Below are 17,182 nucleotides of genomic sequence, written 5' to 3'. Positions count from 1 at the left end.
CCTTGTCGAACACCTTACTGAAGTCCATGTAGACAATGTCCACCGCTCTGCCTTTATCAATCTTCTTCGTCACGTCTTCGCAGGACTCAATCAAGTTAGTGAGACATGATTTCCCATGCACAGAGCCACATTGACTATCCCTAATCAGCCCTTTCCTTTCCGAATACAAGTAAATCCTGTCCCTCAGGATCCCCTCCAATAATTCCCCACCATTGATGTCAGGCTCACCAGTCAACAGTTTCCTGCCTTTCCCTACCACCTTTCTTAAATAACCATAGGCAATACTCTATTGAGGAGAATTGCAGAATCTTTAGGTAAGTTGCAAGTTGCAGTGTGGTTGACAGTACTGTGGTGGTCTATGGTGGTCTTTCTGAAGGCTAATGAATAAGTAATCACAGTCTTGTAGATGGAGTAATGTTCATGCCATTTCATAAAATACACAAAACAGTATTCCCTCACAGTGCCATCTTAGTTCTCTTGGATTTTCATACTATTTCTGCTCATATCTTTCATCATTGAAAAGACTCATGAGTGTCTGTAATCAGTACAAATTGGCCTCAGGAACCAAGGTAAATTGAAGTAAAAACAAGGCCATGTTCTTTAAGAACTGAGCTAAAAGATTATTTGTCACCTTCACAGTCAGGTCAGATTATCTGAAATTATTGGAAATATGATTCAGATGGACAGGGGCATGAACTAAAAGTGCTAAAGATACACTAAAAAAGTCACCAAAGTAAGGCAGAAGCTGAGCAAGTGCAAGCACTGCTGTCTCTCCATTTTGGGTAAAAGCCTGGTCATCAGGTTTGAAGTGTTCTCGGTGTGGCAAAACATGACACTGACCCATGTCCCAAGCCAATATTGCAGCAGCCTCCTGAGCCATCATCTGCTCTTTCGGGAGTTCAAAGATGGATTGTGTCTACAGGGACATCATGTTCAAAATTCTGGATGGGGGTTTGGGGGGAAGGAACATACATAATGACTATCACCCTCATTCTGATAGCCAGCTTTGTGCATGGCCACATCATGCTCTGTATGGACCCTCCTGTAAACAAACACCTAGTGTCACTATGTGCTCAAGTTCTGCCTATTGCCCATATTGTGAGAATAGGTCTGGCCACACTGGCGGGGAATGGTCCAAGTATTTAGACTTTACCTACCACTTGTCCTTTATGGAAAGATTTGTACAGAAACACTTTGATCACAAGTACATCAGACTGTGGTCAGAACATAACATACTTGAGACGCTGCCGATAAAGGAGATAGTCAAATAAATAATAAGGCATCAATGTTTCATGGTTAATATTTCTGCAAAACATTGCATTTTCTGGGAACCAATTTGCAAAGTTATCCGAGGACTTCCTTTTGTGTAATGATTCCCAAGCTTCAAGTTACTTTGAATTTTTATAGAGTGAGTCATGCAGCAAAGAAACAGACCCTTTGGACTACCATGTCTATGCAACTAATAAACACCAACTTATACTTATGGCATTGACCTACACTTGCTTCATAGCTTACGATGCCCTGGCATTTTAAGTGCTCATTCAGATGCTTCTTAAATGCTGTGAGAGAATCTGCCTCCACCACCACCACAGGCAGCATGTTCCATATTTCTATCACTCTCTGGAGGAGGTTTTTTTCTCAGATGACCTCTAAAGTGCTTACTCTTCACCTTAAACTTATACCCTCTGGTTTCAGACAGCATTTACAGTTGTAAATTACTACGTGAATCCATTCCCATTTAATTCTGCACTGTCAACTGTCACCATTTCATTGGAAACTTTTGTCTCTAGCGGATAAATTGTACGGTGGTCAGATTACCCTTCCCCAAGGTCACAAAGTCCACCGCTGCTATACTAACTAGGGAAAAGTGTGCCCCACAATTACTATATGTTTAGAAGAACTGCAAGATTTTTCTAATCAACCTGTTCACAGATGTTATTACTAACCACTTCAAAATGCACCCCAGTACTTGCTCACCCTAGAATCGTCTTATTGAGTTCTCTCAGAGGTATGAATTTTCATGTCCAATGAATAGACTCCTTTGCAATGACTAAATATGTCCGCAATGTTGGACCTTCCACCATCAGCAATTTTACAGTATAACAATTCCTTTGTAATTATCAAACACATGCACAGAATCTTCCTTCTGGAAAATAAAACTCTTCTTCCCAATTATTTCACACATTGAAATCATGCTATTTTTACTATGCCTAAAGTAGAGCGTCCCACCTGCCAATTCCCCAGCCATTGCCCACCCTCCACTATTCTCCCCATCCCCAGTCCTCCAACTGTTTAGAACCTCTCCTCCTAAAGTTCCCAAATCCAAGTCTTTGGAATTGGGAAGTGCCAACATTCAAAGTTTCCGCTACATAACACAACACAGATCCACCCTTACAGCATGATCAAAATTCCTACCCATCATTGCCAGCCCATGACATACCATTCTCTCAAGTTCCAGAATCAATATTTCTACACATGACCCCCTCTTCAATCTTTCCAAACCTCAGCAACCATACATTAACCAGACCTAAAACTCCTTCCAGTGTTGCCAGACACAAAACCGAATCTTTCAGCATGAGCAAACCACATAGTGCACTTTGAACTTCCCACTGCCACGTAGCACCAACTAATTTCAAACTTGGAATCTCTAACTTACCACTTCTTTGTGTGCTAAAACAAAACACAAATATGCAGGGAACAGTTGACATATTTAGAGGACCAGCAAAATCTGAAGAGGGAAACAACATAAACATTTCAGTAAATTAATCATAATGGGAGAAGATAGAGGGATGAGAGCTTTTAACTAAGTGCCAACAATAGAAAATGTTGGGGATAGGGGAGAAGAAAGAGCAAAAATGAAAGTTTGTGAATGCAGAAGAGATCAGATGACAAAAGGGATAATGGTGTGAGGCACAAGCGGATAGGAATGTCTGAGTAAAAAACAAAAGATGCATTTAAAAGAGGGGTAAATGACAATAGCAAGATCATTACCAACAGTTTCAGTCTCAAAAAAGGAGCTGTAGTAAAAATCTGAACTTGTTTAACCTAAGGCTCGAATACAACGACTCCATTGTGTTCAGTTTAAAGAGGAGATGCTACTTCTTAAACATCCATAGTGTTCCATTAGAACAATGTAGGAGACCAAGACCTGAGACAGAATGAGGCAGAGAATTAAAATGATCAATGATCAAATACTCAAAGTCATGCTTGCAATCTGAGTAGAAGGGTTCCACAGAGATCATTAATTTACATTTGATTTCCCCATTAAAGAGAAAAAAAAGTGATAAATTGTTCCAGTCTCCAGGATTAAACAGAAAAAGAGGACAAATGTTTGTCTGAGTGTGTTATGGACAGATGTCCTAATATGTGGACTGGAGTTCTGTGAGGGCCACAACTTTAAGAACAATCATTTTAAGCATCCCTTAACTGCAGGTAAAACCAAGGGAAAAGCTCTTTATCATTATAAATGGTGAAATTCTGTCGAAATGAATCAGAACAAGAGAACTTCTGACAAATTACAAAACCAAGAATCTTGAAATCAACTGCTCAAGTGCCAATGTCAGTGCTATTGCTGCCATCCAAGACTGATGGAAATATTTAGTTGAATATTATGCTTATTTAACTCATTTTCAGGCTGCATCAAGTCTTTTAGAAGTTTTTCGTTGCAAGGCCTAATTCTTGTCATACCTTATAAACTTGCCCCATTTAACTACCTACTCTGCCTCTATGGAGTCCCTATCATCCAAATCTAACACCATCCTATGACACAATTCCAGGGAGAAGCCATTAGGCAGCGGATATTCAGCATCCTTGCACCCACCCCATATTTAACATGCTGCTATGCACTCAGACAATCACTGGCATTCTGAAACTGCCCTGTTTGGTGACAGGTGGTCAGTCAGAAGATGTCAGAAAAGAAGAAGATTATACCATAATTGAAAAATGTGGTGCTGGAAAAACACAGCAGGCCAGGCAGCATCCGAGGAGCAGGAGAAATCGACATTTTGGGCATAAGCCCTTCTTCAGGAACGTCCTGAAATGACCGAAACATCGATTCTCCTGCTCCTCGGATGCTGCCTGGCCTGCTGTGTTCTTCCAGCACCACATTTTTCAACTCTGGTACTTCAGCATCTGCAGTCCTCACTTTCTCCTATTATATCATGATTCCCCAGCAGGGACCTGAAGACCCTCGTGGAAGGGCTGGTGCACAGGAGTGTCCACTTCTCGAAAAACCAGCACACAAGACCACGATACCAGATCCTGATGGCCTGATCTGAGATCCTCACCAGCTCACTGCTGCCCCCATGCTGTGGAGGAACTGCCAGCGGTGATAGAGAAAATCTCAATGATCTTCTCTATTTCACCGGGTTAAATATCGCACTTCTCTCTGCTTCCTCACACTTTACCTCTGCTACTGAACCAACATCCCACCAAGACTCCTGCTCTGCCATTCTCACTGTTGCATGCAACACATTCTCTCACTCACTCCCATTCTCCAACAACCTCCCATATCATTAACTGTACATGGCCTCTGCACTGTTTACTGTCTCCCTGCACCACCATTACCAGCCCTGCCAGGTACTTTCACATCATTCCATCCCTCACTTCCTCTCATTACAGGAGAAAATAGTCCACGATAAGGCAACAAGGGCCCAAATGGGTGAAGAGGTGCCTAACATTAGGCTTCTCACCTACTCTGAGGAGAGAATCCTATACCTGATAGAGGAAGACCGGGACTATTTATGTGAGGATGTTAAAGTATCTCACCAACCAAGTAAGTACCACTTTTCACACCACTGCAACTTTCACATCATCCAAACTGCCAATGTCATTCTTTGCACACCACTTTGAAGTGTTGTCCATGACACCATCTCTCCCTCATGTCTTGCAGACATCAGAGGGATGGCCATAATTTCAGTGGAGAAATGGTCAGTTCAACCAGAGACCACCATCTCAACCTTTGCATATGACAGTACTGAGGTCTCAGAGGAAGCATCAGCAACGCTCATTCTCTGCACCCCTTACCAGCTCAGATACTGACATTGCTGTGAGAACATTGTTCTTTGAAAGTTTGTGAGCAAAAGCTGGTGAGCACCTCATGGAGACAACACTGCGGCTGGCAAAGGAAGAAATGCCTCTTTCTGCTGGTACTCAGCGGACTCCAGAAACCAGGCTCCTGCTCAGTGCCAAGCAGGAGAGGAACCTTTGGTGTCTGCAATCAAAGACATTGTCCACATGAACAGGGAGGAACAGGCACAGAAATCATGTCTCCCGAACTTGATTGAGTTTTTTGAAGAAGTAACAACGATGATTAATGAGGGTAGAGCGGTAGATGTGATCTATATGGACTTCAGTAAGGTTCCCCATGAGAGATTAATTAGCAAGGTTAGATCTCATGGAATACAGGGAAAACTAGCCATTTGGACACAGAACAGGCTCAAAGGTAGAAGACAGAGGGTGGTGGTAGACAGTTGCTTTTCAGACTGGAGGACTGTGACCAATAGAATGCCACAAGGATCGGTGATGTGTCCACTACTTTTCATCATTTATATAAATGATTTGGATGTGAGCATAAGAGGCACAGTTAGTAAGTTTGCAGATGACACCAAAATTGGAGGTGTAGTGGACAACAAATAAGATTATCACTGATTACAACCGGACCTTGATCAGATGGGCCAAGGGCCTGAGGAGTGGTAGATTTAGACAAATGTGAGGTGCTGCATGTTGGAAAACAAATCAGAGCAGGACTTATACACTTAATGGTAAAGTCCTAGGGAGTGTTGCTGAACAAAGAGACCTTGGAGTACAGGTTCATAGCTCCTTGAAAGTGGAGTTGCAGGTAGATAGGATAGTGAAGAAAGTGTTTGTTATGCTTTCCTTTATTGGTCAGAGTATTGAGTATAAGAGTTGGGAGGTCTTGTTGTGGCTGTGGTTGTGGACATTGGTTAGGCCACTTTTGGAATATTGCATGCAATTCTGGTCTCCTTCCTATCTGAAGGATGTTGTGAAACTTAGAAGAGTTCAGAAAAGATTTACAAGGATGTTGCCAGGGTTGGAGGATTTGAGCTATAGGAAGAGGCTGAACAGGCTGGGGCTTTTTTTCCTGAAGCATTGGAGGCTGAGGGGTGAACTTATAGAGGTTTATAAAATCATGTGGGACATGGATAGGATAAATAGACAAAGTATTTTCCCTGGGGTGGGGGAGCCTAGAACTAGAGGGTATAGGTTTAGGTTGAGGGTGGAAAGATATAAAAGAGATTTAAGCGGCAACTTTTTCACGCAGAGGGTGGTACATGTATGGAATGAGCTCCCAGAGGAAGTGGTGGAGGCTAGTACAATCGTAACATTTAAAAGGCATCTGGATGGGTATATGAATAGGAAGGATTTGGAGGGATATAGGACGGGTGCTGGCAAATGGGACTGGATTAGATTGGGATATCTGGTCAGCATGATCGAGGTGGACCAAAGGATCTGTTTTCGTGCTGTACATCTTTATGATTCTATGACTCTGTGAATGGTGAAAGTGAGGATTGCAGATTGGAGATTAGAGTCAAGAGTGTGGTGCTGGAAAAGCAAAGCAGGTCAGGCAGCATCCAAGGAGCAAGGTCATCGATATTTTGGACAAAAACCCTTCATCAGGAATGAGGGGCTTCAATCCTGATAAAGGGCATTTGTCTGAAACATCGATTCTGCTGTTCCTCGAATGCTGCCTGACCTGATGTGATCTATATGGACTTTTTGACTCTATGAATGGTCCTCATTGCCCAGAGGTTGCAGAACTGCAGCTACACTGTGGGACCGAGTTGACTCAAACATGAGATAGTCCGTTTCCATGGATAACTGGTTAGATGACCAATCCTCAGATTGGTCAGTCTTGCAGCCCTCTCCCTCACAGGACAAGAAATTTACCCTGCCCACTTTGACTGTGATCATGGCCATTTTCATCCCAGTGGGTAGTTTTGATTTCCTGCACAATAAAAGGAGATGGTGAACACTCTTCAGCCAGTAGCTTCCACCTTCTATTTCAATGTGCCAGTGAGCATCCCCCCAAACATCCACATCCTCTTCCTAATTGCCCTTCCTGTAAACTCGATAGGCTTTGCAACTTCCAAAGTGCCTACCCAAACCATCTACATGGGCCTGTTCCTGCCCACCTTTACACTTGCCAGCCCGGGCACGTGAAGAGACCATGCCAGGTGCAATCATACATTGTCCCACTCCTCCTGAAGCCAGCCCCTTGAATTGCAGTTATTTCAATCCATGCTTTACTTTCTTTCCCCTTACTAGTACAGTTGCATGTCTTCCCAATTGTCATTCTCCTTCTCTCCACCTTGCAGCCCCCAATGCCCATGAACAGATTTCTGAGTCTCCTTCACACAGCAGTAGACCCGCCCTTTGTCCCTTCACAATCCCTTTAGCAAGATAGGAAGCTGCATATTAATGAGGTGAGATGTCTTGGTAATAAATTGGTTAATAGCCCTTTGTTTAAATTCATTTGTGGGACATGGGTGTTGCTGGTCAGCATTTATTGCATGTCCCTAGTTGCCCTTGAGAAGGTGGTGGTGAGCTGCCTTCCCGAACTGTTGCTGTCCACTTGCTGTGGGTTGACCCACAATGCCACTAGGGAGGGATTTCTAGGATTTTAATCCAGTGACAGTGAAGGAACAGTGATATATTTCCAAATCAGGATGGTGAGTGGCTGGGAATGGTGGTGTTCCAATGTATCTGCTGCCCTTGTCCTTCTAGATGGAATAGTTGTGGGTTTGGAAGTTGCTGCCTGAGGAGCTTTCGTTAATTTCTGTAGTGCATCTCGTAGATCGTACTGAGCATTAGTGGTGGAGGGAGTGGATGCTTAATTGACAATTCCCTGCTGTCCATTGAGAAGCTCACCCCAACGATCAGTGGATATGTAAAAAATGCAATGAGTTGCTCTTAAGGTCGAGACCGGCCTCAGCAAAATTTCCTGCATGATTCTACTGCAAATCCTGCCATAACTGTCAGGCTCCTATAAAGTTACACCCAGCTTCATGAACAATTCGGAGGCTGATATTCTTCATTTTGTGTTTATATTTTTATTTCTGCTCTGTGTGAATGCATGTTATATTGCTAGTGCTTCTCACATTTAATAATTAATAAACTTACTCTTTTTATTAATTCAAAAATGCTGGTCAAATTGATTCATTTTAAACTAAAGTTCATTTGAGACAAGAGGAGCCAGCTTTTCCCAACTTACCTAAGAATATAATGATCTAGGGTATTCTGTCTGTAACTCTAAAACCTGGGGTACCTTGCTCATAGTCTGGTCATAACATAATGTCATCAGGGCAATAAAGAAGATATAAAATAAACTGTAACGTTAAATGGAACAAACTCTTACCTATACTCAAGAATTTTTTGAGGTTTCGTTGCAAATCTGGACATAATATTATATTTCATGACTGTAATTACTGTTATGAATTTAGGAACATGGGACCAGAGGTAGGCCATTCAGCCCATCGAGTATGCCCTGTCTTTCAATATGATCACATACTTCTATGTCTTTTACCCACTTCTCCTTCAAAACCCTGAACAACTCTGTTAAGCAGAAATCTATCAACCTCATCTTAAAAATACTTAAAGACTAACCCTCCACAGCCCTTCATGATAGACAACAGCCATCAGAGTAAAACAATTTTCATCAAGGACCTAAGTACCACCCACTTATTTTAAATTGTGTCCCCGGTTGTAGACTCTCCAACCAATGGAAACGTCTTACCTACATCTACCCTGTTTTGTAAATTTCAATGAAATCACCTCTTATCCATCAAAAAAAAATCTAAAGAATATACAGGGCCAATTTGCCCAGTCTCCCTTCATAAAACAGCCCTGTCATCCTGGGAGGAAGTCTGGTTATCTTCATTGAACTCTCTCTATGAGAATAATATCTTTCTTGAGATAAGGAGACCAGCATACAATACTCTGAATATGATCTAAATGAGCTCCTGCACAACTGAAGCAAGACTTCATTACTTCTGTACTCAAATCCTCTTGCAATCAAGGCTAACATTCTGTTAGGCTTCCTAATAGCTTGCTGCACCTGCAAGTCAGCTTTCAATGATTTATCAACAAGAATACCCATGTCAACCAACATGGATATCCTCACATTTTTCTACATTACCTTCCACCTGCCATACCCTGCCATTCATTAAGCCTGTCAAAATTCTCCTGAAGCCATTGCATATCTTCTTCACAGCACCCATTCCCATTCAAGTTTGTATCATCCTCAAATTTGAAAATATTACATTTAGTCCCCAATTCAAAATCATTGTGAAAGATTGGGGCCCAAGCTCTGATCATTGTAGTACCCCACTAGTCACAAATATCATCAATTTATTCTTCTTTTTCTTTTCTGTCTGTTAGCCAATCATTGATCCATGACAGGACATTACCTCCTATCCCATGTGCTTTAATTTTTCTAACCAGCCTGCTGTGCACCTTATCAAAAGCCCCTTAAAATCTAAGGATGCTATGGCCATTAGTTCTCCTTTCTCTGTTTCGGTGGTAACATCTTCAAAACACTCCATGTTTGTCAGATATGACTTCCCATTTGCAAATCCATGCTAATTATGCCCAGATCATTATTAATCAGGTGTCTATTTATCCCATCCTTTACAATAGATTCCAACATTTACCCTACAAGTGATGTAGGCTAACAAGTCCTGTTTTTCTCTCCCACTCCTTTCTTAAATGGAGATGGCATTTGCTAACTCCCAATCCATCTCAATCATTCCAACATCATAGAAAATAATCACCAATGATTATTGACTATCTCCAATGCTACCTTCTTCAACACTCTAGAATGCATACCATCAACTTTTAGCTCCATTAATATTTTTTCTACAATCTTCTTACTGAAACTATGTTGGGCGGCATGGCGGCATGGTGACACAGTGGTTAGCACTGCTGCCTCACAGCTCCAGTGACGCGGGTCCAATTCCCACCTCAGGTGACTGACTGTGTGGAGTTTGCACATTCTCCCCAAGTCTGCGTGGGTTTCCTCCCACAATCCAAAAGATGTGCAGATTAGGTGAATTGGCCATGCTAAATTGCCTGTAGTGTTAGGGGCAGGGGTAAATGTAGGGGAATAGGTCTGGGTGGGTGGTGGGTCAATGTGGACTTGTTGGGCCGAAGGGCCTGCTTCCACAATGTAAGTAATCTAATCTAATTTTCTTTCAACTCGTCATTCTCCCGAGTCATTTGGCTCTCTAGTTCTTGGAAATTTCTGGTACCTTCCTCAGTGAAAACAGATACAAAGTAACGGTGGTTCAGTGGTTAGCATTGCTGCCTCACATAGTCTAATTTTCTTTTCCTGATCAGTTTCATGTTGAAATTTATAATCCTCCCAATCCTCAGAATGACTGCTATTTCTTACAACTCTTTTAAAATGTGCTATCTGAACTATTAATTTAGTATGTAATTGACTGTACATTTTTATCTTCGTGTTCTGGTGCAAGAATACTTTGCAAAGGACACTGACTGCGTTTGAGGAATACACCGCATTTGCAAAGAGATGAAGCTGCATGATTTGAGTCACCAAGTCTGCAATACAGTGATAGAAGTCACGTGACACAGTTTCCAGTTGTAATAAAACAATTGTATTTGAATATTCCAACGAGATATCTTTTCCCTCTGTTTTTCTCTGAAATCCTTCTCATCAAAGTTAATAAGTTGTAAATCCAACAGAAGACTTCATCACCACAACTGGAGGATTCCCAAATAGAGAATTTGAAATCCACATCACTATCTTCAGAAAAACAAATTCAGCCAGCCATCGCGATTCAGGAAGACATTCCAACCAACAGTTTTCATGCAAAGTAACTTGACGACAGACCAACATTAGGCGCATTTGAATCATGCTATTTTTTTCCAGAATGTAATTACAACTTGGCCAAAGTACTTTCAGGATGAAACTTTGAAGAATTGTATATTTTTTCCAAACTTGGAGAGTGTATTTGTGTGTATGTTAGTTTTCAGGAAGCATTTATATACATATATATTACATATTCACATAATTTAAATCTTTTGTTAATAACCTGTACAACTTGACATTTTTTTTGCAATAAACAGATCATTTATTTCTTATAGAAGCTGTCTCACTTGATTCGTATGCTGAGCTATGTAAAGAACAATATAAATACAACAATGTCCATCACTTGTTAAATTAAAGCTTTACTGTCACCAGTGGAGGAGACAAAAGAGTAACTAGGGAGAGAATAGGGCCTCTTGAAGATCAACATGACTCCCTATATGTGGAACCACAGGAGATGTGTGAAATATTAAATGAATATTTTGCATCAGTACTTGTTGTGGAAAATGACATTGCAGCTCGGGAACTGGGATAAATAAATAGTGATGCTTTGAAAAGTCTCCATATTATTGAAGACGAGGTGCTGGAGGTTAGAAAATGCAGAAAGGTCCCATGCCTAGGACCTAATCAGATGTATGCCAGAACTCTGTGGGAAGATAGGGAATTGATTACTGGGCCATGGGTGAGGTGTCAGAAGACTGGAGGTTGGTTAATACGGTGCCATTACTTAAGAAAGGTGGTAAAGAAAAGCCAGGGAACTTTACATGGGTGAACCTGATGTCAGTAAGTTGTTGGAGGGGATTCTGAGGGATAAGATTTGCATGCATTTGGAAAGGCAAGGATTAATAAGGGATAATCAGCATAGCTCTGGAAAATTGTGGATCACTAACTTGATTGAGATTTTTGAAGAGGTAACAAAGAAGATTGATAAAGGCAGAGCAGTAGACCTTAATTATATGGATTTCAGCAAGGCGTTCAATAAGGTTCAAGAAGCTAGACTGGTTAGCAAGATTAGAACACATGAAATAAAGGATGAGGTAGCCAATTGGAAACAAACTTGGCTTGAAGGCAGGAAACAGAGGGTGGTAGTCGAGTGTTGTTTTTCAAACTGGAGGCCTGTGACCAGTGGCATGCCGGAAGAATGTGTGCTGGGTCTACTGCTTTTCAGCATTCATATAAATGATTTGGATGTGAATATCAGATGCATGGTTAGTAAGTTTTGTAGTAACACCAATAGTGGTAGTGTAGTAGACGAAGGTTATCTCCGAGTACAATCAGACCGTGCTCAGATGGGCCAATGGATCAAGGAGTGGCCTATGGAGTTTAAGTTAGATACATTTGAGGTGTTGCATTTTGGTAAGGCAAACTAAGGCAGAACTTATACACTTAATGGTGGGGCCCTGGGAGTGTTGTCGAACAAACAGATCGAGGGATACAAATCCATAGTTCCTTGAAAGTGGAGTCCTAGGTAGACAGGTTAATAAAGAAGGCATTGGTATGCTGGTTTTCATTGGTCAGTGCATTGAGTTTAGGAGTTTGGACATGATGTTGTGGCAGTACAGGACATTGGTGAGGTCAGTTTTAGAATACTGCATACAATTCTTGTCTCCCTGCTATAGGAAAGATGTTGTGAAACTTGAAAGGGTTCAAAAGAGATTTATAAGGATGTTGCCAAGATTGGAGGGTTTGAGCTATAGGAAGAGGCGGAGTAGGCTATGTCTATTTTCCCTGAAGCATCAAAGGCTGAGGGGTGATCTTATAGAGGTTTATAAAATCATGTAGGGCATGGAAAGGGTGAATAGCTAAGGTATTTTTCCCAGGGTAAGGGAGTCCCAAACTAGAGGGTGTAGATTTAAGGTGAGAGAGAAAAGATTTCAAAGGGACATGAGGGGTAACTTTTTCACGCAGTGGGTGGTGCATATATGGAACAAGCTGCCAGAAGAGATGGTGGTGGTGGGTACAATTACAACACTTAAAGGGCATCTGGAAGGGTACATGAATAGGAAGGATTTATACAGGGATACAGGCCAAAAGCTGACAAATGGGACTAGAAGAGTTTAGGATATCTGTTCGGTACAGACAAGTTGGACCAAAGGATCTGTTTCAGTGCTATGTAACTCTATGTCTCTGAGTGAGATGGGGTAAGAATTCAGTTCACCCATCCTAATTTGGTTGTAATATTGCCAATAACAACACAACTGATGGCGTAGCACAGTGGCTAGCACTTCTACCTCCCAGCACCAGGGACCCAGGTTCAATTCCTGCCTCAGGCAACTGGCTGTGTAGAGTTTGCACATTCTCCCTGTGTCTGCATGGATTTCCTTCCACATTCCAAAGGTGGGCAGGTTAGGTGAATTGGCTGTCCTAAATTGTCTGTAGTACTAGGTGCATTAGTCAGGAGTAAACATAGGGGAATGGGACTGGGTGGGTTGCTCTTTGGAGGGTCAGTGTAGACTTGTTGGGCTGAACAGTCTGTTTCCATGCTGTAGGGAATCTAATCTAACTGTGCTAATCATTAAAGATGCAATTTGATTTATTCAGAAACTGTAGCTCAATGCCCCTAATATGTTAAATTTTATGAGGTGATACAAAGCATCCTTCAATTCACCGTGAACAATGCCACTGCAAATTGATATTGTACAAAACAATAGGTAACCAGGGATTAAGGTATCAGCTTGAATCTAATCAAAGGCTTTGAAAGGTTTACAAATAAAATAGCAATATGGATATAGCTGATACAAGTCACGACTTTTGACTTGCCTTGTTTACACCTTTATATTGTTTTCTGAAGATAAGGAATAATTCTGGGCACTTCATAAGGAAGAAAGTAAGAAATTGAAAAATAGTTAAATAATTTTGGGAGATAACTGATCATTCAGATTTTCTCGAGAATGTTCTTCAAGGCAAAGAGGTAAGAAGCAAAACTGAAGTGCTGTCAGAGGCGAGAGTCCGAGGGATATACAGGATGTTAAAGTGCAATTAAATAGTTCAGACAATAAATTTATTATCAACATTGGTGGAACAAACAAAAGTGCTGTATATTGCAGAATTTTGCCAAATGGAATTGTTAAGGTTTTATACATTCTCTCTGCTGAGTAAAGGGATCTTATTCAGGGCGTCAAAAGATTGCTACAATTTGGTGACAGCCTGCCTATGCTAAAAGGCAATTTCCAATCCTAATTGATAACATATTGTTGTTAGACAGTAGACATCTGTGGATATCACATGAAGGCATTAATTGTTTTAGTTGTGACACCTTTCCAGGCAAATAATTTACAATATTCATTCACATGTGAAAGTTAGCACTTATTTAAGTCATTTCAGCACTGTTAGAGTCCCTTGCCCATTTCAAGATAAGGAGACTACACGGGAAAATTACACAGAATTTGGAACATAAATTTCCCCTTTATTTATCTTTGGAACAATGGCACAGCTTTGGCCAAAAATTTGATCCTTTACCTGATTCCTCTAAGAGATGAACAGTTGTCAGCACAAACAACGTTTTCACATGCTTTTACTAAAGAACTTATTGTGTAAATAAGGTTTGTTTAGTAACATTGAAAAATCTGAAGGGGCTTTTTATTCTCCCGACTTTATCTACATCACTCTCTCTCACTATAAAATTACATCTGCCCCAAAAAGCTCTTTCCAACACCTAACCAATGGCACAAAAAAAGCCTGCTGAGTCAGATCATATCAGCCTGCCATCAATTTGGAGTAGTTCCTATGTAACATGGTAAAAAAATGGAAATAAAAAGCACGATTCCCTCAATCGTCTGTTCTTAATCTCTGGCACCATTGTTTTACAGGCTATTCAAAGGTAAACTTATGTTCGTATTGCTCATTATCTACCTTGCCAACAGGCCAAGTGCTTGGCTGAAGTCAGTTACAAGTTCATACCTGATGCCTTGGAGTTACTATTACAATTTGACCAGAGAACCTCAAGAGAGATATAGACATTGAATTATTTCTCTAGCACAGGATGAAGGTGTCCACAAAAGTTTTATGCTTGAGTTCATACGTGTTAGCAACATTTCAAATTTTTTTTTATTTTAATGAAGTTAAAATTTTGTTTAAGTCCGATACATTTTAATGTAGTTACAACATCTATTTATTATTGATCTGCAAGAATCAGGGATTTTAAACAAATGGAAGGTAAATATTGTTTCCCAACTAATCTGAGCTTGCTTGAGTGTATACGGGTTGGGCAGTTATATGGTCACTTACCTCAGAGGTATTATGGGAACTAACTGAGGACTTCTTAGAAAAATCCATTGCTTCTTTCAAATTGGCAACTGGTCATCAACCCAGAGTTGACACTATAGTTAATCCAAGATCATGACATTAGTGTTGGTCACAGAAGGGTGGGGATAGAATGCCAATTACAATGTTAAATTGTTCTTTGGACAAGATTAAGAAATCCAAATCTTACAAATGTTCAGAAAGAAAATTTAATGACATTGTCAGATAACCTTCTTTCCTAACACCATTTCTAATATTGTGAAATTTCAGGAGTTTTGTGCCTTTTCAAACCTCTTCAATTGTCTGATCTGAGATGCACAACATAAAATTAATGGTGACCTAAATTGAAACTTGCAATTCCAAACAATCAATTCCATGTGATATGGAAATTTTTGGCAGAAGCACAGAGTTCAGGGCATATTTTTTAAAAAATTACTGGATATCTAAAGTTACTTTTCTACTGCTGCCATTTTAATTTCAATTGAGTAACCAACATCAGCGATTCGATGTTAGACCTTTCCTCGATCCCCCCACCATTTTGTTAACAGATTGGGATGAAAATAATCTGTGGATGATTTTTTTTACAGCTTTTCCACCATTCCAGCAGCATGAAATGTCGCTTGCTAAGAATTGCTAAACTCCAACCTAAAATATTATTGTAAAGCAGTATCTTTGCAATTTCTAATGTGAGTGACCTTAATATTATTATTAGATTCAATGCATGCCAACTTGTATTTATATAGCTCTTATAACGCAGTATAATATCCCAAGGCACTTCACATGGTATTCTGAAATAAATGCAGCAGTGAGCCACAGAATGAGATATTGTACCAAGGAAGAAAACTAAAACTTTGGTCAAAGTGGTAAGTTCTTAAGGAGAGTGACACTGGATCAAAAATGTTAGCTGTTTCTCTCTCCACAGCTTCTGCCAGAACTGCTGAATTTCTCCAGCACTTTGTGCTTATTAAAGTTTAAAGATGTATCTTAAGGTGAACGTGAGGTAAAATTGTGCAAATCTTTAGGGAGGGCATTCTGGAGTTACACTTGCCTTGACAGCTGAAGGCACAGCCATCAATAGTAGAGCAATTAAAACTGGGCATGCTCAAGAGGACCATAATTAGAACAGCATAGAGTTCTTTTAGAGGGTTGGGGCTAGAATATACAGATATAAGGTAGAGAAATGGGCAAGGCCATCAGGGATTTAGAAACAAGAATGAGAATTTTAAAACAGAAATGCACTTATCCAGGAACCAATATAGGTCACTGAGCAAAGGGATGTTAGTTAAACAGAATCTCGTGTAAGTTAGAGCAATGGCAGCATTGCTTTGGTTTCCTCAGGTTTATAGGGGATAAAGTCAAGAGTGTATTAGGATAATAAAGTATAGCAGTAACAATCACATCAATGAGAGATTCAGCAACAGATGAACAGAGACAGTAGCAAAGTCAGATGATAATCTGGTACGGAAATAATTAATGACACATGGACATATGGCTGAAAGCTCACTGTGACAACAAGTTACTGAAAGTCTGGTTCAACCTCACATAGCTGTCATGGAGAGGGAAAGAGGTGGTGATTAGGGAGTGACATTTGTGTTGGGTCCAAAGACAATGGCTTATGTCTTCCCAATATTTACATGGTAGAAATGTTTGTTCACTCCTACTCGAAGTCAGACATTGGACAATCATAAGTGCTGATATTGTGGTAAAGCTATGTGTATCAGCATAGCAGCTAATGTGCATGCACTATAATATTAAATCCATTTTCATTTGCTTACCCTCAATTATAATCAAAAAATCAACAAAAGAAAACTAAACCAAATAATGTACTTAGCTAGGTCAGAAGGTGTCCCCCGAAATGGCTTTTTAATTACAGATATTGGTAGGTTGACCAAGTCATGATTCATTGCTTCGGAACTGGACTCCATGGTGACTCCTTCACCAACGACATCCTATGACTGCTGCATGCATCATCTACAGGATGTACTACAGTAACCCACCATACTTATGTTAACAATATCCCACAGCCCCAACCTCCAACAGTGAAAAGCATGAGATCAGCAAAATCAGAGGAAAGCCATCAGACATGAATCACTC

Source organism: Hemiscyllium ocellatum, chromosome 11 (assembly GCF_020745735.1).
Source record: "Hemiscyllium ocellatum isolate sHemOce1 chromosome 11, sHemOce1.pat.X.cur, whole genome shotgun sequence".
NCBI lineage: Eukaryota > Metazoa > Chordata > Chondrichthyes > Orectolobiformes > Hemiscylliidae > Hemiscyllium > Hemiscyllium ocellatum.
The sequence above is the reverse complement of the archived record's forward strand: the minus strand, read 5'-3'. Positions refer to the sequence as shown.